The sequence below is a fragment of the Crocodylus porosus genome, unplaced genomic scaffold, assembly GCF_001723895.1.
Source record: "Crocodylus porosus isolate Cpor-Errol unplaced genomic scaffold, CroPor_comp1, whole genome shotgun sequence".
Lineage (NCBI taxonomy): Eukaryota > Metazoa > Chordata > Crocodylia > Crocodylidae > Crocodylus > Crocodylus porosus.
Genome location: NW_017728909.1, coordinates 69,370,550 through 69,389,226, shown reverse-complemented (window position 1 = coordinate 69,389,226; position 18,677 = coordinate 69,370,550).

Sequence of the window (18,677 nt, the reverse complement as noted above, 5' to 3'; positions counted from 1 at the left end):
TATATCTTTTATTTAGGTAAACCCTGTGTCCTTAAGGTTTAGAGGGGAAAGAGCTGTTTGCCCCTAACCTATTGGTGAATAGTGAGAGTTATGGCTGTGGAGAGAATCTCATTAACATAAACATTCAGTCTAGAATTCCCCCAATGACACTTTGGGAGATGTTATATTTGTGCACAAATTCAGAATTGATTTTGGAGGAGAACTGAACAGAAATTAATGGAAAGAATGGACAAAAGCTTTCACGGGTGGCAAATATTGTGTTTTTAGAGTTCTGCCCACAGATGGTTCATTACCAGTGGGTACCTCCACTACCACGCAGAGTTGAGTGAGCCACCATTACAAATGCTGAATTATTACTGCTGGGTTACTGTGATTGCTGGGCAGGGCCAGACAACAGTTCAAAAGGTGCACATCTGCTCCAGTGCACCTCAGGACTCTGGATTTGTGCTACATATTAACACCAAATAGTGAAGACAAAGCAGAGATAAAGCACAAGAAAAGAAGGTGCTAAGATCCAGAGAGTGCTAAGACTTACCCGTATAACTTCAGGAAAACTTCTGGCAAAGGACAGGCTATGAGACCTACACACAAACCAAATCAATCAACAAGTTCTCTGGCTGCCAGGGCCATTGCCTACAGCCTTTTCCCTTTATCACTCCAGAAAATTTCTGTGCCCCTACATCTCTAACAGAGTGATTTCAGTTGAAACCAACATTATGGAGGAACACAAAATTAAGGTTAATATCAGGTTATGTAATGTTATTTTCTACTTAATCTTTTTGGACCTGCTGTTGTGGTTCAGTGGTGGAAGCTTTGTCCATTATGCAGGAGAGCCAGGTTTGATTCCCATATGTTTATATAGTTACAACCATTGAAGCACCAGATGTATGGACTCAGTCTGGCCTTTGAGTTCTGTCTTAATGGTCTGATGCGGGGATGGAAAGTCTGGGCAGCCTCCACTCCTCCATACTCCTGCCGAGGCATACACATCAGAGGTCCTGGTGACCCCAGAAGGATTGACAGTTGCCTGCTAATCTTTTTGGCTAGTCCTTTCTCATAGCAGTCTAGGACATCCAAAGCTCTAAAGCATGGTTGGGCAATTATTTTGGCTGTGGTCCACTTAACAAGTTTTGGTGAGCTGTCGAGGGCTGTGTACACAACATTTTCAGAAGATATCATTTTATCATATTATAGATAAAAAAAAAATCTTGTATTAAAAATGAAACCCCTACTATAACACATTTTCATTTTATTTTTAAAAATAATGTTGTCCTGATTTATGTTTTGCAGTGTATATGGAGGTGACTGCATAATAGCTTAAAATAAAGCCGTACTCTTGTATGTTGGGGGTGGATATGCATGTATTTGGGGAGATGCCCATGTGCTAGGTTTTCATAGATTTCATAGACATCAGGGCTGGAAGGGACCTTGGAAGATCATCAAGCCCAGCCCCCTGCCAAAGGGCAGAAAGTCAGCTGGGGTCATAGGATCCCAGCAAGATAAGCATCCAATTTACTCTTGAAGGTGTTCAATGTAGGTGCTAAGAACCAGCTGGGAATGGGGGGAAGGAGGGAAAGGGAGCAGGGGGTGCATGAAGCAGAGTTAACTAAGGACAGTATGGTGCAGGTGCAGTCTGCCCCCATGGTATTCCACAGGGAGCCAAGTCCTGCCTGGAGCAGCCCATGCTGTGCGCCCACCTTCACCCATCCCCAGCTTGGCCAGAGTGCAGAGCTTCCCAGCAGGGCTTCTCCTGGTGTGGCTGCAGCTGCCCAGATACTGCACAGCTCCCCCACCTCCAACAGCTCCTCCCTCTCCTCCTCCCCTCCTGCACTGCTACCATGGGGAATTGGCAGCACCAGTCATGGTGACACATGCCAGGCACCATGTGCCCACCCAGGCAGGGAGGGAAACTTCAGCTAGGTGGCTTCTGTCCCAGCTCATGGGGCTCCAGCTCTCAAGTGGATGGCCAGGAGCTTCAGATGCAGCCTCATGCACTGGGGCAGGAACTAACCAGCTGCATCTTCCCTCCCAACCTAGCAGGGTGTCTGTGCCTGGCGCACACCCTCACAGCCACTGCTGCAGTTTCCTCATGCTACCAGCTGCTTGAAGTGGTGTAGCAGCACCAGGAGGAGGAGGAGCTGCTGCTGGAGGCAGGGGGAGCCAAGTAGTACCCAGGCAGCTGGAGCCACGCTGGAAGCAGCCCTACAGGGAAGCTGCATGTGCTGGCCAGGGCTGGGCCCATCGGCAGCCATGGGTGGGAGCAGGTGGGGCTCAGCCCCATGCGGAGGGCCACGGGGGGAGCCATTGGCCAGATGCAATCAATTGGCAGGCCAAATCCAGCCCACAGGCCGTATTCTGCACACCTTTGCTCTAAAGCTTCTCTATGCGGATGCTGCTGAGTGCTCCATTAACTACTGAATCACAGGAGGATAAGTGACTACTAGATTTTCCCAGAATGCAATGTCACAAACCCAGTTAGCTTGGAAACTGTGGGCATACAAACTTGTATGACACTCTCTATGAAAAAAATCTGTCCTGTTCAAACAATTGTGTTTGCAGTCATGTTGGAACTGCGTTAACCACGTTAAGTGGGAAAGCCACAAAACCTAATTGAAAAATGCAGTTGTATTTTTAATGCATATTAGTTCTAACAATAAAATGGCATACTCTCACACATGCAGCACCTTTCACGTCACAGCACTTTATAGGCTGCACAAAGGACTACTCACTTGATCCTGACACAGCCATTTTTAGAGTTAAATGAGGCACCCATTGTGCTATATGTACACAACAGGTTTCTCCAAGACTGCCTTTATCATAATGCTTAGCTTAGACTCTGTCCAAATGTTTGTTCCGCCTTTCTATGTTTTCCCAGTCTGATTAAGCTACAGCCTAACTAGAGAATACAATGTCACCTTTTGCATGTGGTTGTCAATATTTTCATTGTTAGATTAGTGACAACAGGCAATTATTTCAAGCATCAACATTTGAGATTACACTTACTTTACTTTTAAGGCTGGACTTTGAAGCTCAGACAAATTGTACTGTTAGGTATAGTAAGGAAATGCAACTTATTGACTATTGAAGAACAACTCATCTGAATTAATATGATATAAATAGTATAAAGGCAACATGATTGTTTTATAGAGGCATATTCTTTTGCTCACTTCTAGTCCAGGACAAAAAAATTGGAATGTAGTCATTGAGCTGTCAAAAGCCTGTAAAACTGCTTTTCTTGAGTGGGAAATATAGATTTCAGAAGAGTCCTTGTAATTGTCTATCATGTCATAACCTAAATAGTGTTTTTAAAATCCTACTTTTTAACTAATATACTGCAACATCTTTAAATGTGTCATTATCATCTGTATTTTAAATTCTTAATGCAGTGTTTATTGACTCGAAAGATCAGCATAACTGCTTCTGTCTAACCTCCTAATCCCTAGGTTCAGAGATTGTTGCCCTGACCAATAATCATAACTTTCTCAGTTTAACCTCTGAGACTATTTGTCACTCAGAAACACCTAATAAACAGGCTAATAATCTACACTAAATCTTAATTGAAAGAAAATGCGTATGCCTATGCTATATTGTAATAACACTAATAATAGGATATAAAAGTGCTTTTACAGGAACAGCAATAACTCCACCTTTTAGAATGGTTCCCACATTATGATATTACAATGGGTAACATTTAAAGTTCAAATATTAAAAATAATTGCAGGCTATAGAAAACATGGCTTTATCTTCCTATTCAAATCTGGTATGAATTCTACTTCCTTGTGTGCATACTTCATTCTGTGCACACATGTACACACTCCACTTTCAGGTGGGATAATTAAAAAGAAAATCGTGATTTCCATTGTATTGAGGCTTTGGTTAAGGAATGAAAATTGGTAGAGAAATGCCTGTTTATATGTATCTGCTTGCACATATATGTACATATGAGTATTTTGGGGTAGTCTTACATAAGAGACGGTGGCATGTTTTTAAACATTTTCTTTGAAAAGATCCTTTAATTTAGTTCCTGTCACTGTTCAGATTTGTGCTTTTTGTTTGTTCTGTTCGTCTTGACTCTTCTTGCTTCTGCATTATTGATCTGTCTCCCTTCTCCATTTTATCAATAAATGTATTATGTATGTAATAAGTAACAGTATAGTTTGTTTACAACCACTCTCTGGAGTTCTTTTCTTCCTGTTTTGTTTTAGACCCTCTAATCCATTGCTCTATTCTGTGTCCATTTCCTTCAACCTGTCAGCTGCCTTTATTGCCTCAGACATAATCATTCATGATTCTTTTCTTGAAAACATGTCCTCTCTTGAATCCTCTGTTTCACAGCATGGCTCTCCAAGTACTCCGTATTTTTTTTTTTTTTTTTTTTTCAAATAGATGGTCCCCCACATCCACACTCCAGGTCTCTATGCAGGGCTCTACTCTTGACCTTCTCCATTGGTACTTCAATGCCCTGTCTCTGGGTGATTTCAGTTACAAGTATAACTTCAACTGCCATTTCTGTGATAAAGGTTTGTAGATCTAATTTTCTGCTGATCATCTGCCTCATTCAGTTGAAACTAATGCTTTGGCCTTTCTTTCTAACATCCAGCTGAGCATCAATATGACAAAACTAGGAGTTCTTCTCTCTCACTAACACCTTACCTCATATTCTTTCTTAAACCAGTTTAAACACTGGGATAAAAATAAACTTCCTAAATGACTTCCTTGCTTGTTTTCCCCACTCACTTCCTTTCTTACCAGCATAAATTGCATGCTTTTTACTTTTAATTCTTTTCATGATCTATCCCTACCATCCATATTCTCTCATGTGCTAAAGAGAGGTCGGCTCCTGGTGCTGCTTCACCATCCAAGATTCTGCTCTTGGCCATCCTTTTGTCCAACTTGCCAAAAAGCAGCCTGTAACAGAGGGCCTGCTCAAGGCCAATCCAACCATGGTCCATACCCCTGTTCCTGGGCCAACTCCCCGCCTTCTCATCCACCATGCCTTGATGTTAATTGATAAATAGATATGTTAATAAGCAGGAGGCTGTCCATTACATGCCCCACTGCCAGGGGGTGCTATATGCACCTCCTTTCCTCCCCTACATTGCAGCGCAAGCCTCACAGATGGTATCTATAGTTCTTATCATCACCAGCCCCCACACTGGGCCCCAGAATCCTACTGTTGAACCCCCACCTGGGTTCCTCTCATCAGGCAGTCTCTTCTGCCTTCATACCAGGCAACATAGCTCCCTGAATCGCTTCCCCTTCAAGTGTGATTCCCCCAACCAGGACCTTCGGCTCACTAGCTCCAGGCCAGTTAGAACCCCAGCCCTCAGCTCTTGGGTGTTCCTCAGGGTGGGCCCCTGGCCCTTCAACCTTTCCAGTCCTGGACCCAGCATGGGCCAGTCAGGGGAAGTTCAGACTGGTATTGAGTCTATGGCTGTTACTCTTTCACCATGGAGTCCACCTTCCCAACCCTACAACAAAGGGGTAACCTATCCGGTTGTGGGGGCTAGGGGTTAAGGCACCCCAACCTGCCTTTCACCAGGGTAGTAACTCCCCATGCCACTGAGAGCCCCACCAGGCCACCCACTCCCAGCAAGGTGCAGTTTTAGGTCATGCCCAGGACCAGGACCAGGAGCCTCCTAGCCATCCCCTACAGCTCCTCTCTTACCTTCAGATGATACTAGCAGCCCTCTGGCCAGGCAATGTTGTTGCCTGGCTTCTCACAGCTGAACTGCCCCATTTATTTGGGCAGCCCTCAGTTCAAAATGGCTGCCTTCATCAGGCACCTGGCGGCTGCCAGCTCCAGGCTCTTAAAGCGGCAGGCACACACAGTGCCTTGCCACACAGCCTTTTGTGCTTTTGCCCATATTCTTGCTTCTATTTCTTTTAAAGAAGAATCCCCCCTCAAGCACCTTATAACTCCCTATAACATTGCAACCTCTTCTCTTTCTTTAATATTTTAGTTAAATTACACTTGTATTATGAGGCCCACAATATACTTAAAGACCAAACAGCTGGCATACAGTTACCGCAGCTTATCAGACTGACTACATCTTGTGCTATCACTATTTGTTGCATCCACCTGTGCCACTATGTCTTAAACTGAGCTTGTAAACTCTTTTGTTCAGGGGATCATCTCTTCTATATGTCTTCACAGCATGTAGCTGAAACCTGGCCTTTAGATGCATCCAAAAAGAGTAAAATGTCATATAGAGTGTATTCAGCAGAAAAGTTTACAGTCTGTACAGTCAGCAAATAGAGCAATAGATCTGAAAAACATGAAGCTATAACTCCCACTGTAATACAACTCCCTTTACAATAAATGTATTTATCATATGTTATGCCTATATTATTACTTTCTAATAGAAATCTTAAATACTGCTTTTTTATATTGAATGGGGAAGACCGAAGCCTATTGGTCTAAAGCCCTCTGTTGTTAGCAGGAAAAAGTTTCAATAATTAATTATGACCTTTGTACAGAGTGTTGAGTCAGGAAAAGACTTCTAAACTGCTATGTATTGGAAACTGATCCCATTGTATGCTGTGCCACATGAAGCCAGCAAGCAGATTTTTCTGTATGAATTCTGTGTTCAAATTGCAATTTCTTTTGCAGTCTTAAAGAGATGGATGACATTAAAATTATTATGGTAGCTTAAAGGCTTCTATGTAATACAAATAGCAGCCTATATTTCAATATATAGCTCATGCTGAAATTACAGACTGAATTTGTAATCTCTGAAGGAAGGCATTTATAATGGAATCTTTAAAAATTTAATTGTCTTTGCATCAGTTATCATATACGTTTGCCAAAATGATTTTTTCTGTTGATGGTATAAAGAATTCATGTAATTATTGTATAGATATTTGCAAGGAAAAAAAAATATATCCACAAGTTACAATTTAATTCCAAGTTGCTGTATGTTTAAATGCAAGATAATTTTATCCTAAAACTGTTCATTGGGTTGCAGCAGAATCTATTCATCCTGGAAATACTGCTGATATCTACTGATGGATTTTTGCTGCATAGAGTCACCTCATAGAATGAAATTATTATATATAATTAAATTTAAAATATGTATTGTTAGATTTTGTTTATTAAGACATTATTTCTGCCTCAGGTTAACTCCAGAATTCCCATCTATGTGATGATCTACAAAACAGGATTATGTGTACCAAGAACAAATTACTGAATGATACCATAATTACAAAATGATCAACCTCCTATCAATCTGTGTGCTTGGTACAAATGTAGGAAGAGAGATAACAAAGGCATCTGAGTCCAAAACTGTGACATAATGCCTCACAATGATGATCCAATAAACTCAGTTAGCTACTGTCTGATCCTAGAGGCACCTTGAGTTTCCCAGGTGCCTGAACTTCAGCTTTTCTGCAAGCCCAGATTTCCCCAGCCTAAGCAATTCAATATATATCTCTGAACAAAGTCTGGTATTCCTGAAACAGAGACACCTATAACTATTTTTTCAAATGTGGCTGGAGAAAGAGGGTCATTGCCTCTTTTTTTATAGAAAAGCAGTGGTTAAAGCATGTACCCAATCGTCAAAACATTTTCCTGGAAGGGGGAGTTCACGTTGTTTGTCTAGCAACATTTTCTTTCAGGTTTTATAAATATAACAGGCATCTAAAATCTTGCTTTACTGTGCCTGCTAATACAGAGCGACCTAATGTGTAGCTGAGTGTTTAATGTGTACGTAAGCATAGAGAAAAGATGGAACAGGCATAATACAGCCAAGTCCAAACCTAAACTGTCATGATTTTCTGAAGAGGCAGGACATTTCTAACCACATATTTAAAGTATTTTGTTTATCTTTGGTTGATAGTTTTCTTGTTCCTTGTACTGAAATATTTTTCAGTTTTATTAGGATTGATTTTCAAATGCTCTCCAGACTGAATGTGAAGTAAAATGACTCCTTTAAAAATATTGTTTCTGGAAGGGAACAGGCCAATAGTTGATTTTAAAAAGGGCTCACAAGCTCAAATTTAAGCCCGTAAGTCATTTCTAATATACACAGTAAAACTGTATGAGACTCAGCCATTCTTAATAGAAAGTACTTTGCTACTAACTCAACACTGCATGCTGTCAACTTGAAGTCACTTTGAGTGGTACCATATAGGGCAGAAGTTCTGTAATTAAAAAAAGAGAGGAAAAGGAAGATATGGGGAAGTAACTGTGAAGCACCTCTGAATTCAGCTGGGATTTTTTCTATTAGCTTGAGTTAAAGAAGAAGAGCACCCTGACACCAAAGAATCAGATATAGTTGTCTGGGTTTTTAAAATAGTCCCCACAAATGTACCCTACTAGAACCAGTATAAATGGAAATGCTGTCAGTTCAGCATATACTCTCTAGAAATAATCTGGGGCTATCAATGATGCTAGACAGAAACAGGTAGAGTATTTTGATTTCAGACCATCTCTCCTGTGAATATCAACATGAAAATGAAATTCCATAGTTATATGAATTTTTGACATGTCTCAGTAAACTGCTGCAGTATAATTCACTTAGTCAGTAGACCGCAGTGTGTACTGTTTTCCTTCAGAGGCTTTACTGTTCGCATCACTTCTATCCATTCAAAATAGACAGTTTGCTTGCATCCAAATTTTTATTGCAATAAGTAAAAAAATCTGCTTCTGAAATCAATACAACCCAAATTACCCAGATCTATTTTGTCTATCTTGTTATTTATTTTGTTTGTCCTGTCTTAGCGTAATTATCTCATCTATGTAAAAACTAAAATGCAATAGCCTAGTAAGCATCATGCAGGAAATCTATCTTTTCCTCTCTCTAGTCATATTTTGGAACCTGTAGATTTGTACATAACAAGGAATATATATAGCCATGTTTCATTCACCTTCCCATCCCTCATGTCATATGCCTTGTTTTCTAAAGAATGCAAAATATATCATTGAAAAATAAAATTGCTTTGATCAACACATCCTGTATTATATCTTTAGTCTGTCATCTTATGAACAAATTTCACTCCATAATATTCTTTCACATGGGAAACTGAAGCAATCACTCTTAAACCAGATCATACTGGAATAAGTGACATGATGGTCTGAACTAACTGGAAGTCCATAGGCCTAATTCTTCTTTTCTAATTTTTTTTATGTAGGAATTACTTTTTCGATTTTAACAGTTATTCCTGAACAATATTCATGTAAGTGATTAGACAGTTAGGACTGTAATGTTCGTACAACTATTTGTCAGTTTGTAGTATGGTAAATTCATTGGTGGTGTTCTTAATTCTTAGTTAAAATGTTTCCAAAGATATTAAGATACTGAGGTGATGGACACCAATATGAGTACCTAGAAATGAACAGATTTCAAACCTTATTGTCATCGATTCAGTGCTACTTGTCAAACCTAAGAGCAAAAGGAAACACAATGAACTATTCTCTCAGTTCTAGATATAAACTATGACACTGCTCTCAGTCAGAAGAAACTATACTGAAGCTTTACAGAGGGTATAACCAGTGTGAGACAAACTCAGCCCTGCAGTATTGCCAAAATTAAGGGGCAAGCTGTGCTGCCTATTCTATACTTCTGTAGATTAATAGGTTTTTGTTCTCCAGTGCTGACAGTTCCAAACTTTTCACCAGTACTAATTCACTTGTAAAATATTAGTTTTTGTTTCATAAATGTAGATGGAATAACATGCAGCAGTTATTAAAAGCAGTTCTTAATTAGAAAATGTTAGGGGATGTAATTTCTGAACAGCAGTTTTAAGCCCAGACATATGCTTCCACCACAGGAGTCATCCCAGTGTTCGTAACACATGAAGAAAATTCATTACTTAGGATCCTAAAGGAATCATTGTTCATTTCTAATACAAAAAAGAAGATACAATATGAAATCCCCAACTTTACTGTTACTTCACTGTGCTGGATTCCAAGATTTCATGGGAGGTAGAAATTTTTACTTCCATGTACTATAATGAGTAATATTTCCAATAGTTCTCCTAACAAAATAAAATGTTCCCTGGTGTTTGGGACAGCAGGATCCCTTTCCACTCCCATTTGTATTGTATCTGTACATGAGTCCCCCACCTTATTACCAAGTTTCTGCAATTAAACTGTTACAGGGTCTTGTGTGCTTTATCCATCCTGTTTCTTACCGCTTCCTTTTGTCTCTATTTTCTCATGTTCTTTCTTTGTAGTATTCTTTTTAATGTTATTGTTTCTCTCTTCCCCCAGAGTACCTTGGTTTTATCCTCCCCTCCTCTTACTGTTCCTATCCCTCTGTAAGAAAGATCCTCGTTCTCAGACCCTCTATGAAAGGTGTCTCCTTTCTCTGTCCTTCATCCGTTGTCTCTAACATCTCTCACCTTTCGGTCCTCTGTTCCCTCCCTTGTTCATTACCTTAGCAGTTTCTTTTTTTCTTTGCTTCCTTCTACAAGGTGCATAGGTATCATTTCTGGCCCCCAAAAATTGGCCAGAAGAAAAATCTGGTAAGACTCAGGAAACTGTTAGCATCTGACTGGAGGCTGGTGAAGAAGTCCCCACCCTCAGGGAGGCGACATGCATCTGATCATGGAGGAGAAGGGGAGGATTTCTTATGTTCTTTGAGACTCCCTCAGATGCCAGATCTTCCCAGCTGTCACTCTGGGGCAGTAACGCTCAGGAGGATAGATCGATCATCCAGGGAGGTAAGATTCTGGAAGCAGTGCGTCCTGGGATGTGGAAGGACTTCCCCAGGTTGTATCAGCACCCAGGAGCAGTCTAACATTACTACAACGTGAGCTGACTACGACATACTATAGATAATTCTTGCCCAAAGAGGACTATCTCTGAGATGGTTGGACCCACTTCACTTGTCTTTTTCCTGCCTTAATATGTGAACACACCTGTTTTAAGAGCCCTTAAGTCATGGGAAAGGTAACGTGTAACAAAACCCTCAGTTTCCACTTCCTCCACACTTGGAGGATCAATAAGGAAATCTTTCATGTAAAAAGGGTGTGATGCCACACAACCATGACTTTTTTGTTCAAATTTCCCCAGAGGTAATCTGTTTTCTCTGAAGGACTCTTTATTCAGGTGTACAAGTAGATAGTTCCTTCCTAAAAAGTAATGCTGGTACAAATGAGACATTCCCTGCTCTTATCACAACCTGTACTGTGACAAACCTTCTCCTCTTGTGCCAGAGATCTGAAGATGGATAAGTTGTACACAAATAAAAAGCAGCAAATTTAAAAGAGCTAGCATAAGAATTATTTGAAAGTGGCTCATTTTTATTGATTTTTCTCCTTTCTCATGAATATTGATGCTTTATAATTATTCGTTTTGTGGGAGAAATGCATAATTAAGCATGTGCCACATTTTCCTGTTTGCATTAACACATATGACTTCAGAAGAAGTTGTCTGTATTCTAATTTGATGCAGGGGCACAATTTATAGTAACGTTGAAAGAAGGGGTGGGGGGAAGGAATGTTTCATTTTAATACTGGTTCTAAACAGAACAAAGAATATGCAGGACTTTTGATCTACATGTTGACAGTCCAAGGTTGATAATGTGGATTGAGGGAGAACCTGTAATTAGTGGAAATTATAAAGCAATAGAGCGAAAAAGGGATTTTGACAGAGCTAGCAAGGTCATGGATCAAAACATCTTCATTTTCTATAGCAGTTTCCTCATTCCTTCAGACGCTGTAACCCACAGTTATAATTCATTTTCTCCCCATCATTTTATTCATTACTTATCCCTAAAACTTTTCAAAATGGAAAAGTTCTTTGAGATGCAGCTACAAAGCCAGTTGAACAAACTGGTGTGTTATGAAACATTTTAATTTAACTTACCCAAGTTTTTCAGCTCCTTTACCTAGCACACCTTAAATCTGTCACCATTCACTGCTATCACTACAATATATCCTCTGCCTTCTAAAACATTATCACCACCTGTCAAAGCTGGCATGAAATAGCTTGCAAGGTTTTTATGTTGATTTTCAGGAATTAGAAGCATTGGGCATGTTATTTATTCAGAGCTTATCTGCAGCAAAATACACTGTGACTAGTAGCACTGGAATGCTTTCTGAATAGTTTTCAGGATGGGCAGCTGAGGAACTACAATGTCATCTGGATTAAAGTTGTCTGTAGTTTACACCCAAAAGGACCTTTATTTAGAAAGACGGCTGTACGGTGTGTTAAATCTGCTCAATTAGGATTCTTTGGTGATTGCTAGTGACAAGCCCAATACAAAGGGATTATAGCTGCCAGTTTGTCAATTTGTTTGTGGAAAAGAGTATTTGTTATTTGTGGTTTTGTTTTGGCAGTAAGTGACCAAGAAAATCTTTTCTCTCCTTAAAAATATGTTGAATGGCCAAACCAATGCACCAGTGCTGCTGTGCGTAACAATATGAAAACCATGTGGGGTATATCCAGCATTAACATGTCATTTCAATTTTACTGCCGCTTAAATTTCTCAGTGACCAATGAACGCAGCAAAAGATAAGATGGTGACTCAGTTTAGCACCTGGTAAAGATGTGATACCTTTTTGACCATGTCAGCAGATAGGTCAAAAATTTGAATCAGGTTAGAACTGAACCACTTGAAATATTAGTATTTATCCCTGCAAAACTTTCTCAGCAGGATCTATAGTTACTTCTTATTTTATATTCCATGTTGCACTTGATTGCCTGGTGTTATCAAAATGAGAATTAAATTCACTTATAACAAAAGGCATTGGTTAGTACTTCCTTTTGTTTTTTCTTAAATTCTTCTACAGTAGAGCTGCTTCTTAATTTTGTTGCCAACTTTCAGCTTTCAAAATTCAGGTCTATCTAGTTTGTGTTTATGCCACCAATAGCTTCACCCTTCTTAGCAAGTGAAGGATGACTTCAAATCGGTGAAATTGCTTATGGATGTAGCCCCTTGAAACATTCACACATAAACAAGAGCTATCAATACTGTTGACTTTATTGGGTAATTTGTGGTGCTCTTGCAATACGGTTCTATTCGCTTCCAACTAATAGGTGAAAGAGACAGCACATCACAACTAATTCTCATAGTGGTGAGAGAAGAATCTTTTTGTTCTCAGGACAGGCAGGAGGATTAGCTTCTGCTCCTGTTAACTTCCCTTCAGGCAAAGAAAGAGATAGTAAAATGCCAACAGAAACTACTACTGCGGGACTTGCTGCCATAGCTGCTGTGACTCAGTACAGCTTCATTGACCTTGGTTGCCCATTCCCATAGGCCACTAAAATCAGTGACACCCTTCCTGTGTGCTACCAAAGGTTTTTAATTGGGCACTGTTTGTGCCAAAACTGCAGTGGCATCTCCTTGATTTTTCTTCTGGCTTAGCATTTAATTAAAGGAAAAATTTTGAGTAGCTTTGCCTCTAATGATTGAAAAGACATGTATTCTTTTCCCCAACTTTGTTCTTATTTGCCATCTCTCTTTCTCATCTATGCTTTCATTGCTGAAGGGAAATTCACATTTATATCTTTCTCTTCTTCACAATTCTGCCTCTAAACAGAATAGCAGAACTGAAATAAATGTTTCATAATATTGTTAATATTTTCTTTCTGAGGCTGAAAACAAAGAAGAAAATGAAAAGTTCAGTCACAAATTGTTTATCATTGCCTAGTAGTGATTTGCTTGTAGCATTTTTCCAACTCAGTATTTTTCCAGAGACACCCACTCAGATTTCCCTTCTCTCCAACTGCTTGTCAGACTGGTGCTAATTGTTTAGGTAAGATTCAGTTCACAAACAAGAAAAACCAGGTGGAATACAATTAGTGTCCTTCATCTGCTTCCACCCTCAATTCCAATGACACAAGTACGCTAACAGAAAGAAATCTGGTAGTTTAAAACATTAATAAATGGGTAAGTAGTCATGGAAGGTACTGGGTTAAGAGTCCTGGGCCAGGTACCAGCATAAGCAATTGGAAACTGGTCTTTACTCATAACAGAACAGAAGTTTGGCGCACACCGGCTGGTTTTAAAATGGCTGAACCCAGTCTAAGATTTTCCACCCCCGCACCTCCCCTCCCCCCACCAAAAGGTGAATGTGTGTTTGTTCACTACTGATCTAAACTATGCCACTTATCATGGTTTTCTGTATCTTAGATTGATTCTGCTTTGGGCTTTTTGATTGTCTGTATCTATCCCTGGATACCAAAGTATGTTATTCAGAAGAGAGAGATCCTGGATATTGGCAAGTCACATTTCCCATAGTGTCCTGCCAATATGTTTCAGTAGTGATTTGGGAAGGCTAGTTATAGGGTGGAGATATTTCAGTCACCATATCCGTTCTGTCTTTGCCCTCTGTGGGCAAGGACAGAGGTCATAAAGGTGTGGATTGCAGTAACAATATGTTTGAGGTGGGTAAGTATGCATTAGGAACTTGAAAGAGACCAGAACTAGATTTATAACAAATCATTAAAAAGAGGCTTCCAGAAAAACTGACTTTTATTTATTGTGAAAACTAAACTGCATTGCCAAAGGATGAGAACTGAGTGGTCCTTTCATATGAACTAAATTTAGGAAAGACTTTTCATATATCTTTAGTATCCAAGCTGATCCTTTCAGACTCTCTTCCCACAGAGACTTTAAAATAAAGTCACTACAGAAATAAGGTTAGACAGCATCTAATCCATCTAAACCACTCCATCTCAATCTAAACCACTTTAGACAAGAGTCTTTCTAACTTGCTTTTAAAACCTTCCAAGGATCTAGATTCCATAATCTTCCTAGGTTGTCTAGTTTAGTTCTTACCTACTGCCCTGCTTAGAAACACTTTCTAAGAGACAGTTTCCTTGTTGCAATTTATGGCTGTCACCTCTTGTCTTGTCCCCTGTAGACATAAGAATAGCTAATCACACTTCTTTTTATAACAGCTTATTTGTATTTGAAGATTCATGGATTTATAGATTGCAAGTCAGGAAGGGATCTCAGAAGATAATTGTGAAATCCAGCCCCCTGCATCAGGCAGGAAAGACAACTGGGGTCAGGCGACCCCAGCAAGGTGACCGTCCTGTCTCCTCATGAAGATTTCCAGGGTGGGCAATTGCACCACCTTTGGAGAGAGCCTGTTTCACAGTCTGGACACCCTGGCTGTGAAGAAGTTTGTCCTAATGTTGAGCCTAAAATGGTCTTCCAGGAGTTTATGGCCATTATGCCTGGTCATCCTCAAGGGTGCCCTGGTGAACGGTTGTTCATCGAGCCCTTGATGCATGCCCTGATGTAGCAGTGAGCCACTATCAAGTCCCCTCTCAGCTTTCAATTTTCAGGCTGAAGAGTCTCAAGTTCCTCAGCCTTTCCTCATGTGGCTTGTCATACAAGTCTCTGATCATACAGGAGGCCTTCTCTGGACTCTCTTGAGCTTTACCATGTCCTTGTTGAAGTGTGATGCTCAGTATTGGATGCAGTACTCCATCTGTGGTCTCACCAATGCTGAGTAGAGAGGAAGAATTACTTCCCTAGTTTTGCTAGAGATGCATCAGTTGATGCATACCAGGCATTATTTGCCCTGTTGGCTATGATGCCACACTGCCAGTTTATATTCATACTGTAGTCTATTATTTCCCCTAGGTCCCTCTCATTCATGGTGCTGGATGGGCATCATTATCAGATCTCCCCACAGTTTTCTCTTTTCTAAGCTAAATAGTTCCAGTTCTTCCACCCTTTCCTTATAAGTCATGTTTCCTGCTTTAATTATTTTTGTCACTCTGCTGGACATATTCCAATTTGTCCACATCTTTCTTGTGGCATGGTGCCAAAAACTGGACACATTATGTCTGGTGAGGCCTCACCAGTGCTGAATAAAATGAATTTCCTAGGATTTGCTTGTTACATACAGTCTTCTTAATACTTCCCAGTATGGGATTAGTGTGTTAGGGGACAATAATACACTATTTACTCATTCATTTTGTAGTCCATTATAACCTCCAGGTCCTATCCTAAGTATTACAGTTATTCCCCAGGTTGTATTTATGGATTTGACTTTTCTGCTGTAAGTACTCTTTTGCACTTATCCATATTACATTTTAGCCCATTACTTTTGAACTATTTATCCAATTTATGAAGGGAATTCTCTATTCTCCAAAGTGTCTTCTACCTTGCCCACCTTGGTGTCATCTGAACATTTACTAAATGTCCTAACCACTAAGCAATTCATGAAGCAACTAAGTATTATCACGGCCATGATGCCTGTGAAACCTTTTCTTTGCTGCTTCTTCCCAGCTGAATATTTATCCATAGATGACTACTCTTTAAGCATGATGGTCTAACCAGTTATGGATTCACCATACAATATTTTAATCTATATTGGATTTTCTTAGTTTACCAACAACATCATAGGAAAAAGTGTTTAAAAGCCTTGCCAAAATGAAGGATTGACAAATTCTTGTTGACTCCTGATCACACTGGAATCCTCTAGGTGCTTAATAAAGATTCCTTTTTGATAATCTTCAGACTCATTCCAGGTATTGAAATTAGACTAACAACAGAGAAACGCCCAGTGCAACAGTTGCAATTCTTTACATAGTGGTTTTCTCCTGCTAAAAGTTTACATAGATTTTCTTCTGAAAAACATATCCAAGATTTTATTCTGTTTTGAATGCCACAATGTGAGGGTATCTATTTGCATGCTTTACTATTGGGGTGACTAATTAGCTCTGCAGTAAAGCATCACCATCTACACGCACAGTACTATTAGGCCAGAGTAAACTAATTCAATTCGCTGTAAGATAGTATTTCCTTGCCAGCTAGTCCTGTACTGTAACACCCTTGAGCCCCAGCTAGCCCCTCTGCCTGCAGCACATTGAGCCAGGGTAGAGCACTTCTGGGCTGGCAGGCTAATCCCCCAGGCCCTTTGCAAGCCACGACTGCATCACCCTGGCTCGATGTGCTGCAGTCCTGGGCACACATGTAAACAATGTGCCCAGGAGCAATAAACTCCAATGCAAATTGTGTTGGAGCTTATTTAGGAACACTAATTCCAAGTGTAGATACAGCCCGTGTCAGTGACTTAAGTCAAAACCAATCAAATTGATCATGCTGCTTCAGTGCACTTAGATGCTATTTTCCATAACACCTTACATCAGTGGTTCCCAAACTCTGACAGATTGCGTATCACCAATTTAAAACGATACAACCTTAAGTACCACTAGGTGGGGGGAGTGTATGGTAGGGTGTGTGGGGGCATTGTGAGGGCATGTGGCTGTGTGTGAGGGGGATCATGGAGTATTTTGGGGGGGTGTATAGGTGGGGGTTTGTATGGGCAGGGCGTGGGTGTGTGGGATGTGTGAGGGAGGCTGGGGGTATGGGGACACTCTTTACTCCCCCCATGGTACACCAGCAGGCAGGGTTGCTCAGGGTACCCAGTGGAGAGTGGCTCGAGCCAGCACTGCACATTGTGGCAATGGGCACATCCTCCACTGGGCAGTCTGTATCACCAGCACTCCCCGCACTCTGGGCATGAAAGGGAAGCCTGCATGCTGGAGCCAGCTGCCTTCCCTGCTCCCCAGGGGAATACATCTGAGACTTCCCTCCTGCACTGAACAGCCCTGGTGGGGAGGGCAGCCGACTCCAGTACATGGGGCTTACCTCCTGTGCCCAGCAAGTGTACAATAGCATGTGTGCATGGGGAATGGCAGTAATACAAAAGGCTCAACAGAGGCTGCGCCCCTCTCTGAGATGTGCAGCACCGGCTGGAGACTTACCCTGCCAGGTGCCTGCACTGGGCTTGAGTGCCCTGAGCACCCCAAACTGCTGATGCTGTCTACCACTGACAGGTTGTCTGCATACCACTGGTTGGGAATTTTTGCCCAATTGGGAAAAATGGTCAAGGTTAGAACTGAGTGTTTCCTCCCATGAAGATAGCAGCCATTTCACTGACCCACATAGCCTCTGTCCCATATATCTCCCTTTCTTGGATGCCTAGTATAGTCTTTAAAAGCATGTTTCTTGTCATTCTCAGATACCATTCTCAGATCAGACAATTGTGATCTAGTACAGCGATTCCAATATCAAATCTATTAATTATTCATGTACTTTACTATGGACCTATGTGTAACAAGCGTGATCATTTTATTATGTGTTAATTTACAGATTTGCTAAAATCCTGTTACCCTGAACTTTTATTTTAATTTGCATTATTTCAGGAATCTTAAGCAGGTAGTTCAATTGTATGTTCTATTTTTAAAATATAAAATTTTAAAAAGAAAACTCAGTTTCCAGAACAGGGTTAGCAGTTTTCTTCATCTTTTGCTGGCAGTCTCAAAACCCAGATGCTAAGCACTGGAAAATATTTCTTCCAACAGCAGCATCTGGCACTTTGGCAGACTCCATAAGCAATTTTGTTTTACAGTTTTAAAGCTGCTTCTGGGTCTATTACATGGTTAATCTGATGGGCCGACTTGTCCTCCTGGATGCCATATGCCAACAGCTAGAGATGCAATGAACTGTTTGCCCATTAGACTGCCAGTAAAGAGCCAGCCTAAAAAATATGCTGAGAATGGCACATTTGACTACTGTTCACCAATTAGGCTCACAATGATGAGTGACCTGCCTTAAAATAGCGCCAACAAGCTGCCAGGAAACATCAAAGAGCAATGAATGCCAAAGCTGGCAGATAGTACAAACAAGGTAATGCTCAGAGTGAGAGCACTGGAATCCTGGTAGGCTATGAGACTGTTTTTCTTACATATGGATGTAGCATTA